This window comes from Lycorma delicatula, chromosome 2, assembly GCF_047948215.1.
Source record: "Lycorma delicatula isolate Av1 chromosome 2, ASM4794821v1, whole genome shotgun sequence".
Classification (NCBI taxonomy): Eukaryota; Metazoa; Arthropoda; class Insecta; order Hemiptera; family Fulgoridae; genus Lycorma; species Lycorma delicatula.
In genome coordinates this window covers 202,474,205-202,486,297 of record NC_134456.1, presented here as the reverse complement: position 1 = coordinate 202,486,297, position 12,093 = coordinate 202,474,205, and the positions used below count along the sequence as shown (strand labels likewise).

Genomic DNA, 12,093 nt, shown 5'->3' with positions numbered 1-12,093 from the left:
GTCAATTAATTTAATGTTTGAATAACAATTAATAATAATCTTAATTATTTCATTATTCATTACAATAATAAAAAATCAGTTTGTTTATTATTGTTTTATTTTGTAGTAACATTACGTATTAAAATACAACTTCTTGGAAAAATGAATCGTTTATTGTTTTGATAACCCGTGATTCAGCAAGTTGTATAGAATTAAATTATCTGACTGCAACTAAAAAATTTCAACATTTTTAAAATGATTGGGGTATGGTAAGTGTATTTTATTTGAATAAAACGTATAACATCTATAATAAATTGTAATTTAGCTTAGCGGTTTAATGAAGCCGTTAAAATAGCATCACACTCACATAACAGAATCTATAAAACCGCATGAAATTCGGTTTCATAAACGAGTACTCATACCTTATTATTTGAACTGAATGAAAACACTTCATTGATTATTTTTAGAAATATCACATCACAACTATGCAATGTATATCTCTTAAATCACACTAGGAGGTATTACTATGTTTATTATTTAACTAAGCATAAAAAACAAAACTTCCGTTATATTAGAAAAAAAAAACTTTGATATTTTGTGGGGATACGCTCACCCCAAACAGATTAAACCGTGATTTGTTTATACGTACTGAGCTTCAGTACACAAACAAATGGTCAACCGTTTGACGAGATGAGAAAACTTGGCGTCATGTCTCTGTAAACAACACGTCTTTAAATTGTTAGTCTAACCAGACATCGAGTCGTCTGCTTCATATGTTTGATAGTTACGTCTGCAACAACTTATACTTTTATCCAGTAAAACCGAAATACTAACTTTATTAGTTTTGCAACATTTATAATTTTGTACTGAAAACTTTATCACCGTTACAGTATTAATCATGTAATCATACCGAAGAAAGTTTTTCTTTCGGAAAAAAGAGGTACTTTTAACTTCTCAGAAAGTTGAAATTTGACAGTTTTCGAAGATGGAGAACCTCTTCACAAACGTATTTGAAGGGCAATTTTTTTTTTTTTTTGCTGTAATCTTACTTCCAGTATGTGAATAAAAACAATTTATTTATAAAATCAGTCTTTTGAATCTGGAAATACACTTCTGTATTCGTTTCCATGAAACTCAACATACGTCCTTAAAACCCACATATCAATTATATATCTTTTTTGTTCTAACTACTTATTTTCACAGACTATTTTTTACTCCCTCTTTTGCGTTACACTTCCTTTGACAAAATTATAACTAAAATAATTAATTCTCAAATTTTTAAATGTTAGACTATGGTTTTGAAATTATAAAAGATTAAGTATATTTTATTTTTCTGGATTTTCAATTCTCTGATCCTTTGTTAACGTAAAAATAGCCTACACTGATACAAATTTTTTTTTAATAATTTTATTTAATTTTTTTATTTTATCTCCTTAATCGATGTTTGATGTGGGGAGATCTGTTTTAAGCGTAAACATCTCTAACTTGTACAGTCCGCCTTCAATGTTTTTTCATACTTTAATCATCCTTCTGTAATTTTAATAATTAGATATCAAAATTCTCTAACATTTGGTGTATTAGATATTACTATCTACCAACGTACTCCTTGTTTTTTTATCGTTTATATTTCATTATCTAATTTTTTGTCTCAATTAATTATTTAGTTAACTGGGTTTGTTTTTTTTACTAAAAACTATTTTACACCTAAAAAATTATTCAAATTAATCGTTATTTTAATTAAAAATAAATTTAATTTTAGATATAATAATATATAATAAATTTCTTATATTGTTTACTCCCAAGATGAATGTTTCTAGAAAAAGTGATGAATCCCTTATCTTCAAATATTACTTCTTCAACCTCACTTATAGTTTCTTATGAAAAATCAATGAATCTCAAAACTATTTGTTGCGTGAGTTGTTTCTGCCGCAAACAATTATCTTATTTTCAAATTAAATATATGAAAAAAGATGTTATGAATTTGGACAAGGGGAATGAACAAAGCTTAATATTGTGATCTCTTTTAAAATTTGAATGATTCATATTCTCTGTTTTTATTAATCCGAAAACGAATTCCCCAGAATACGAATTCTGGTGAATTTGGTGTCTGTACATTATTGTCCTGTTTAACTTACAAGAATGCTAGTATGAATCATCAATGGTTAAATCGCATCGACTAACCCCTCAGCCTAAAACACAACAACGCCTTTATGATAAACGGATACACCCATTCTCTTTTTCTAGGTTTATAAAATTAACCAATACGTGAGGAGATGCAAAACGTAAAGTCATGTTCTGCTTTTTAAATTTGATTTTTTTCCAGTGTATAGGGTTTTCATAAAAGAAATAAAATATTCAGCACCTAGCAATTTTTCGTTCAGTAGACCTCGGAAGGTAATATTTTAGTAATGAAGAAGAAAATTATGGATTTTATGGTACCAGTAATGGTTATTAACGATGTAGCATTTTGTTAATTTGGTGGAAAAATGGTTTCGTTGATAGTAAATGGGGCATTGATTATTGCAGCAAAATATCATAACTTAATTAAGTTCGATTGATCGTTCCGTAGCCTACGTATTGTGCTTACAAAGTTGTTTTTCCTGTTTAGCCTTCGGTAATCACCGCCAGGTGTTACTTCAGAGGATGAATGAGGATGATATGTTTGAGTGTAAGTGAAATGTATTATTGTACAGTCGACCATTTCTGAGATGTGTGGTTAACTGAAACCCAATCACCAAAGAACACCGGTATCCACGATCTTGAATTCAAATCCGTATAAAAGTAACTGCCTTTACTAGGATTTGACTGTTGGAATTCTCGAATTTGTGAAGACGCGTTCACCATTAGGCTAACCCGGTATATTGCATGCAAAGTTTATGCTAAGCAAGACAAACGATTATGAAAGTTTTTTAATACATGTTATTTTCCCGGATGGGAGTACTTTTTGTGCTGATAGATATGTAAATTAGCATTACTGCCAAATTTGCGTGTCAGAGCGATTAGATAAAGTGGAAACTTGACATGAATTCAGTTTCAAAGCCGTTATTTTTACAGAGAATAATCACTGCTACCTACTATCCAGACTATCTGCTTCAGCTGTTTGCTTTCCTGTAAAATTGATGAAGTTAGTGAAGAATGCGGTTAGGTTGTGTACCAACTGCATGGAGCAGCATCATCATTTTTGAGTATTTTTGAAAATATATTTTCTAACTCCATCGACTGAAATGTTACCAAATGTTCAAATGTTTTACTATTTTTTTAACCTTTATTTTTAGAAGAATGAATAGACATACTAGCCAGTCATGACTAATATAGTTCTCACCGCTTTGCTTGCTCGACTGTCTTGACTTCCGACGCGTTCGTTATCCTTATGGTTGTGAGAATATTAAATATTTTACAAATATTCATTAAAAAAAAAAACTTAGTTATTTACTTCATTATATTTCTGTTGCCATGGTGACAGAAATATAATAAAGCAAAAGGGTTAATTTTTGTTCCTTTAATGAATATCTTTAATATATTAATCCCCAAGGGGGTTAAGGCCTCGATTTATAACTTAAAACCTTCCCTGAAATAACACAAATATGTTCTGAACATTTTAAAGTAATCGGTCGGTTGGTTCTCTCGTGATGTTATTGCAAACAAACAGCTAGGTAGAGAGATCCACAAACTTTCGCATTTATGTATAAGATATATATATATATTATATATATATACATGAAGTAATTAGGTGGTTCTAATATATCTAATGAAAGTAACAACGCATTTAATACATTTTTTATTTTAAATTTAAATTTCGTCAATAATAAGCTCATTTTATATTTCTTTTACAAAGAAGCTAAAAAATAAATAACTAAATAATTATAATAAAAATGCGTATTGAAATTCTTAATAAAAATTTATTCATTTTTTCAAGAAATATTATTGATTGATAAGATTTCTGTTTACAGATTAATTATTATTTATAAGGCTATTCTTTAAAAGAAGTTATTAAAAAAATATTTTTTCTAAAATGAAAGGCATATATGTGTATTTTTAAAATTTAATTTGAATCGGTTAATAAATTTTAAATATTATAATTAAATTTATATTTATCTTCTTAAATAATAAAAGTACTAACTTTGAAACCCCCCGATGCGTGTCGCTTGTTTTTAAAAAGGGCAAAGCAAAACAGCAGTTTAAGAATATAACGTAATTGCTTTATTATGTAAAAACATTTCCCAAACGCTCAAGTTCGCTTCTCACCTCATATAAGTCAAATAAAAAGAGAATATAAACATAAGCTGTTGTTTACAAACTGACGGCAATATAAAGTCCAGGTGCCTTCCATGATGAATAAAAACAATTGATGACTGTAAACTGATAATTTTGCTATTTTCGGGGAGTTTAACTGTTTCTCACATAGTTCTAGATTTAGAAAAAAAAGGTTTTTTTCATTAATAAATTTATAAATTACTGGGATATGCTAAACATCGACTATCTTACTTATAGTAATTAATTTGTAAGTTTGTATTTCCTGTATGCGAGTAAATATTTAGAAACGTACGTGCAAAAAGCAGTTTTACAATATTTTACTGCTACTTCATAACGAGAAAATACGGTTTAAAAGACTTATTAATAGACATGCAATTGAAATATTCATATAAATCTAATATTAGGTTTTTACTTTTAAAAATCGACTGCCATTTATTTTATTGATCAATCCAGATAATGTTAATTAAATTATGATGAACAAGTGTATTAAATCTGTAGAATGCTTATGACATTTTATTTTATTATATAACGTCCAGCTAAAGTTAGTATGTTAACTAAGCAACCAATGATTAGTCAGTAATCTATAATAATTATATTTAAAAAGGAACTGGCCTTTACCACAGTAACAATAAATAACTTTGATATTTTAAATAATTTTGGTTATTTAAAGCTTCCTAACCTTTCGGTAGTAGCTAATGATAGAATGTAAAACTCAAATCAGTTAAATAGGAAGAAAAAAAATAAAAACGTCGGCTGCATAAATCAAAATAAATTATCCCATCTTTTAGTACCTTTCATAAAGTCGTTCTAAAATATTTATAAAGGTAGAGTCCTTGAAGTAGAAAAACAAAAAAAAAAAAAAAATGGTCTAGCTGATTTATAATTCCTAGGGTCTATTTCACTCACCTAAACCAAATCAGGCCTTTAGATTATTTGAAATGTCTTAAACTTACTTTGAATAAGTAAAACAATTATAGATTAAGTTAAGATTTCGGTAAAAGTTACGAAATACTTGATTACAGAACAGAATAATTTTTTCTATCTCGTAACAAATAAAAAAGCAAATAATTTCATTTAATTTCTGCATAGTCAACAGAGTTACTTATTTCAATAAAATAATAATAATAAAAAAATTATGATCTGGCAAAAAAAGTAGATATCTTTCCTAAAAAGATGTTCTAAACACATTTATAAAGTTTCCGATAAAAGAATGGCTATAGGAATTTACTACTTTAAAAAACTAAATGAATTATACCGCTTTCGTCGTAATACATTTCTCCATGAATAGCATAAATAATAATCAATAATAGCATAAGTAGTACATAAATAGCACTCATAAGTTTTTTTTTTTTTTTTTTTGTGAAATCATTTAATAATGAGTTTTTTTTTAATAATATGAAATTGAATAGACACAGATTTAACATGCATTCCTGACTGTTATGTTACTCTGTCCTCTTTTAAATAATCATTAAATAAGTAATAATTCATTTTTTTTTTTAAATTAGGCTACATGAAAATTATTATAAATAACACAAAAAAAAGTATCTGGTAGAAATTCGGGTAATTTGAATTGTTTATTAAAGCTTGCGTATTTTAAGTATGAGGAGTATGTATGATAAAGAGCATGACGATGAGTGTTTAATATTTTACTTGCTTTTTTCTTGAATCAAATGAAATAATTAAAAATAATCAGCTTCCATTAAACATTCAGAATAAATGTATTTAAAGGGATAAGCATAAACGAAAAAAAATTTATATATATATAATTATATATATATATATATATTATATATATTATATTTTATATATATAACGAAACATTATGTTAGTAATTGTTGTTAAAACGATGTAAATGTAACAAGGATAGTTTCTTTAACGATATTTGTAATGAGAACGAAAATCTCTGAACAATTGTGGTTTTAAAAAATTATTTCTTTTTAATGGAATATAACATGCATAAATTTAGTTATTTGAATGGGATTTTTCACAGTACGGTTGTCCATTATAAAACTGTTGACTGATTTTTGAAAAAAAATGTTGGTTATACAATATAATGAAATGTAATATAAGTAATATATATTTTTTAAACATAAAAGCAATTTACTCGATATTTACGCATGCTATTTACTTTAGAGGTAAACTTCTTATAGCATTTATTAGGAAATATACTCTCATGGCCTGTTGGTCTAGGGGTATGATTCTCGCTTCGGGTGCGAGAGGTCCCGGGTTCAAATCCCGGACAGGCCCAATTTTTTTTTCAACATTTTTTTCACTTTTTAAATATTCACTATTTATAAATAATTTAAAAATATTTCGCTTAATTTATTAAGGGAGAAATATACTATTATTAAAAAAAAAATATATATATATAAAACAAAAATATAACAATTATTATTCAGTTCATAAATTAAAAAAAGCAATTTTTTAGCATTTCTATAACCTCCATAAAAAATTGAAACGTAAACTTATAACGCACACGTATATATACAAACACAGCATAAAATTTATGAATATGCCCATTACACAAAATAGTGTCTGTTTATTTTTTATATAGTTTTAAATTTTAATTTTTTTTATAAAATTTAAAAAAAATATAAAAATTATATTTTATATAATTATAAAATATAGTTACTCATATAGCTACTCATTATATTTTATTAACAATGCAATACATTTAGTTAGATTTTAAATTAGAATTTACTGAAATATTTTTCTAGTAGAATTTTTAGGAAAAAAATCAATAATTTATAATAAAAGGTATGTTCTTAAACAATTTGAACATATCTGTGAAAACACAAAAAAACCCAGTAATAGGAAGTGGTCTGAAGAAGAAAAAAATGTTAAATTAGAACATACGATCAAATTCTGGGAAGAAAGAAGTCAAGTGATATTTGCATCATCCTTTGAAGGTCTTAACGAAAAAGGTGTTCTCATATATACATTCACAGACGTGATTCAAATAACTGAAAACTTGCTTACGTACTTATTTCCTTTCATGAATGTCTCATATTTAAACAAAAAAAATAATAAACCGGCAAATACATATTTCAATTTTACGAATAATCATTCGACGTGTTACAATTGAATCGTAGGGAACGTTTACATGATTTGACCTTTTTATAAAGGTCTATGACCTCAAATCACATTGTATATTCAAAAATAATCTACACTAAGTAAATCATCAGGAATTTTAAGATATTTACTAACTTGCCGTAATTTTTATTTTGAGAAAGAAATTTTGCATATCATTTACATAAACGTTCGTTTTTTCCCTTCTCAGTACAAAAAAAAAAAAAGAAAGTACTCTAGAAGATAAGTCTAAAACTGAAAACACACACATACAAACACACGCACGCATAAACATAGGCTACAAATTCAGGTTGGTACTTTAATGAAAGATCTATTTTTAAATACAGCAGCGTGTTCTTCATCTCATCAATCAGAGTGGGGAATTGCACCCTGCTAAGTTAAAATATACTTAAAACATGAGTAAGTGGTTTATTCCAACGATCCTATGTTTATTTTTCTCATTTTATAGCTCAAAACCAATTACCTAGTCTCCCCCCTTTTTAGCTACATCTTTACAAGAGGGGGTGGAATGATTGAAAGTAACCTGCATACGTATGTTTTGTCTGTATGTCTCGCTGCCTGTCCTCTTGTGATATTCGGCTAGTTTTTTCCGTATTTAAGAAAAACAAAGATCAATTTAAATTCTTCTTTTCTCTTTTAACTTTACTCACGTACATATATATAAATATATTATTTAGTTTTCCATCATTTTTGTTCATTTGAAAAGTATTGCCGTGCGACATCGAGTTGTAATTATAGATAGGATAAGTAAACAAATAAAACAACTATTAAAATACTACTTGTTTACTTTTTGTTACATAATTTTAATTATATTTATTAAAATCGGTTTACAGATTCCAGGTTTTATAAATTATTGTAAAAAGGCCGGACATCTGGATGAAACAAATAAATTTTTTTCTGAGTACATAAGAATAGCATAATAAAAACAGTAAGAGTACAGCCGCTGTTGCTACTATTACAATCAAGTTTTTTTTTTGTCTTCAGTCATTTGACTGGTTTGATGCAGCTCTCCAAGATTCCCAATCTAATGCTAATCGTTTCATTTCGGTATACCCCGTATATCCCACATCCCTAACAATTCGTTTTACATATTCCAATCGTTGCCTGCCTGCACAATTTTTCCTTCTACCTGACCCTCTAATATTAAAGCGACTATTCCAGAATGCCTTAATATGTGGCCTATAAGTCTGTCTCTTCTTTTAACTATATTTTTCCAAATGCTTCTTTCTTCATCGATTTGCCGCAACACCTCTTCATTTGTCACTTTATCCACCCATCTGATTTTTAACACTCTCCTATAGGGCCGCATTTCAAAAGCTTCTAATATTTTCTTCTCAGGTACTGCGATCGTCCAAGTTTCACTTCCATATAAAGCGACGCTCCAAATATATACTTTCAAAAATCTTTTCCTGACGTTTAAATTAATTTTTGGTGTAAACAAATTATATTTCTGACTGAAAACTCGTTTCGCCTGTGCTACTCGGCATTTTATATCGCACCTGCTTCGTCCATCTTTAGTAATTCTACTTCCCAAATAACAAAATTCTTGTACCTTCATAATCTTTTCCTATTTTTCACATTCAGTGGTCCATCTTTATTATTTTTACTACATTTCATAACTTTCGTTTTGTTCTTGTTTATTTTCATGCGGTAATTCTTGCGTAGGACTTCTTCCATGCCGTTCATTGTTTCTTATAAATTCTTTTTACTCTCAGCTAGAATTACTATATCATCAGCAAATCGTAGCATCTTTATCTTTTCACCTTGTACTGTGACCCCGGATCTAAATTGTTCTTTAACATCACTAACTGCTAGTTCTATGTAAAGATTAAAAACTAATAGGAATAGGATAGGAAACATCCTTGTCGGACTCCCTTTCTTATTATGTAATCAAGTACATACTTTCTTATGTACACTCAAGTACATAAGTTTAATTTGATTATTATTATTATTCCTTGAAAAAATTAAGTTGATTGTAGCTAAAAGGCTATGAAAGTTGGAACTCAAGTTTAAAAGCATGTACTGACTGATAGGACATAGATCTCGGCTTTCAGTAGAAAGTAAATTATTGATTTATAAATCAGTTTTGATGCCTGTTTGGACTTACGGGCTTTAATTGTGGGGTACAGCGTACAATTCCAGTATTGAAATACTTGAAAGCTACCAGACAAAAATATTGCGAAAAATGCTAATCATACCCTGGTACATAAGCAATAGCCTCGTGTATAATGATCTTAATTTGCGAACCGTTCGGCAGGAAATCGCTCTGGTCAACTTATGTTGTCAAAATCATTTGGATTGGCACCCTAATTATTTGACTGTCAATTTATTGGATAACACGGTCAGTGATTTTTCAAGATTGCTAAGGAAAAATATTCTTGGTTTGCCTTATCGTTTCAATTAGGTGACCATGGAGTGCTTTTCTATTTCATTTTTTTCATTTCGTTGTTATCGTTAAATCACCAGCCGCTGGGTGTGTGACTACTTAATGTTAGTTCAAATATAGATGTTATTTACTTATTTTTCAATTATCTTGCTAAACCGATTGTAAAGTTACTGTGTCGTTATAACAAATTTAGTGTATGAGTGACGTTTTTACCAGACACTCATTTTTAGCGGATTTCAATAGAATCTGGAAATCGTATTGTAAATAGGATAACCTATTGGAAATAGGGTTCTTTCAAGCGTATCGGTTCACAGGAACCGGAGTTAGGATCAAAAAAGGGACTTTGGAGTACATTTTTAGCTTTCTTCTAATATGCGCAATTTTTAACCAATTTTGATGAAACTTGGTAGGATAATGTAAATCTAATAGAAATAAAATTATTGATTTTCAATCGAATCGGTTCACAGGAACAGTAATTAGAGGCAAAAACCTGGGTTTTGGGTACGTATTTAAGGTTAACTAAAACCGGAAATCCGCCCATCTGACGCACATGCTGCGACAGATTTTTTGTATAAATTACACATTCTGAATGATTCAAGGAAATATTTTCAGTTGGCAGATATGAACGAAGATGAAAATAATAGAGACAAATTTTTGTAAATATTTTTGCTAATGTGAGTTCAACTCGTGGAAGAGTGAGTGAAACACGATATTTGTTGATGGAGTAAGTACATAAACACACAAACATTCATATACATACACCAATATATATATTGAGAAAATTAAAAATAATTAGGTAATAAAGTTCTTAATAGAATAGTTAATTATTCAAAATTAAACGTATCTAGAGTTAATGGTTTAATAAATTAATATTACTGGAATGTTTGAGAAAAAGTGCTACAATAAATGGAAGGTAAAAAGATGTCTAAAAATTTTCCCTATTGAAGTATTTTCCAGTTTTTAAAGAAATATTTAGAAACCTCAAGATGCTAGGATTACTCAAAAATATATAGCGTCAGTAAGAGAAAAATGAGGAAAATGTTATATTTCAAAAATTTTTGTTGGTATTGAAGGAATTTAGTAATATATACTATTCTAACATTTCTTTTGTGTTTATTATTTTTTTTAAATTGGTTATTTAATTTATTAGAAACATATTCAGTCATATTTTGTGACTAGACTGTAAGTTTAACTTTTTTTTTTAATTTTTAAATTTAAAGATTTATGAAACGATTCAAAATTATTACCGGAATCAGGTGGATTATGTATTTTTTTTTTTTCATTTTATAACTACTTGTTAGCAAGTCACCAAGTATCGAATTGTTAGACAAATTTTAAGGGGAAAAATAAATTATTTGTTTTGATTCGTAGAATGGTACTGAATTTAATTATTTTTGTTAAAAACACAAACAGTGCATATTTGAGTAATGTGCAAGTGAAATTTTACGTTAAGTTTTTTTTAATCTAATATCCAAATTATTTAACAGAATCATAGACTTTTGTCAAAAATTATCTAATTATTTTCGATTAAACAGGATACAAGCATCTTTTATAATTTTTTCTGGAAAAAAAAAAGGGTAAATAATTTTTTTTTATCTTTAAATTAATAATAGACATAATAAAACTCTATTATTGGGTACAGAATTCCAACTAAATAGTTTTTCTCAAATGCTATTAATTTACTATTTAAGATTCTACTTATACCAATATATGTAGATTTTTATCCAATATTAATTGGATTAATTTAGATAAGATTATTTACTTTATGAGGTTTTCAGTTTTTTGTTTGTTATTTTTTTAACTTTTATTGAACACTAAAAAGATTATAAAATAACTTTTATTAATAATATAAAAAAATAATAATATAATAGATTTTATATAATATATAGTTTTTCTGTAGTATACTTAATTATTATCACTGATTAAATGTTAAAGTTAAATTTATGATTAGAATTTGTATTTTTTTCTTTCTTATTACCTTATTAAAATTCTAAGCAACTTCTACAAGCATTGCTTTGTATTCATACACATATACATTTATTTATGTAAGGAAGTTTTACACAAAGATCGTCTTTTAAAATAAAAATAGTTTAAACTTATTTCAATTACATAAGAAAAAAATACCAATGTAGAATTAGCTATGTTATAGTTTACGATTTAAGTGGTCGTACTAGGATATAACACGTTTTCATTTAAGATTAACGTAGAGTTTATATGTGTTTCAAAAGACAGACAAACAATACTATAGAGTCACCGAGTGCCGGTAGGTTTACTTACCATTTTATGCTGTGAAAACATTAAATATTTTCAAACCACTTAGCTTTAAGACTTTGGTTGACGCCTTGTTTAAATAAGGTCTCTTCATGTGTATTTAGGAATAGACC

At 27.7% G+C, this 12,093-nt stretch overlaps 1 protein-coding gene and 1 non-coding gene across 3 annotated transcripts in view; one reads left to right on the top strand and one right to left on the bottom strand.

The window, feature by feature from the left end:
- Positions 1–12,093, bottom strand: part of LOC142319580 (protein Wnt-6-like) — a 118,688-nt gene that overhangs the window by 55,429 nt on the left and 51,166 nt on the right. The window lies entirely within an intron of this gene.
- Positions 6,409–6,480, top strand: TRNAP-CGG (transfer RNA proline (anticodon CGG)). The gene has a single exon. It is a non-coding gene; the product is annotated as a tRNA-Pro (tRNA).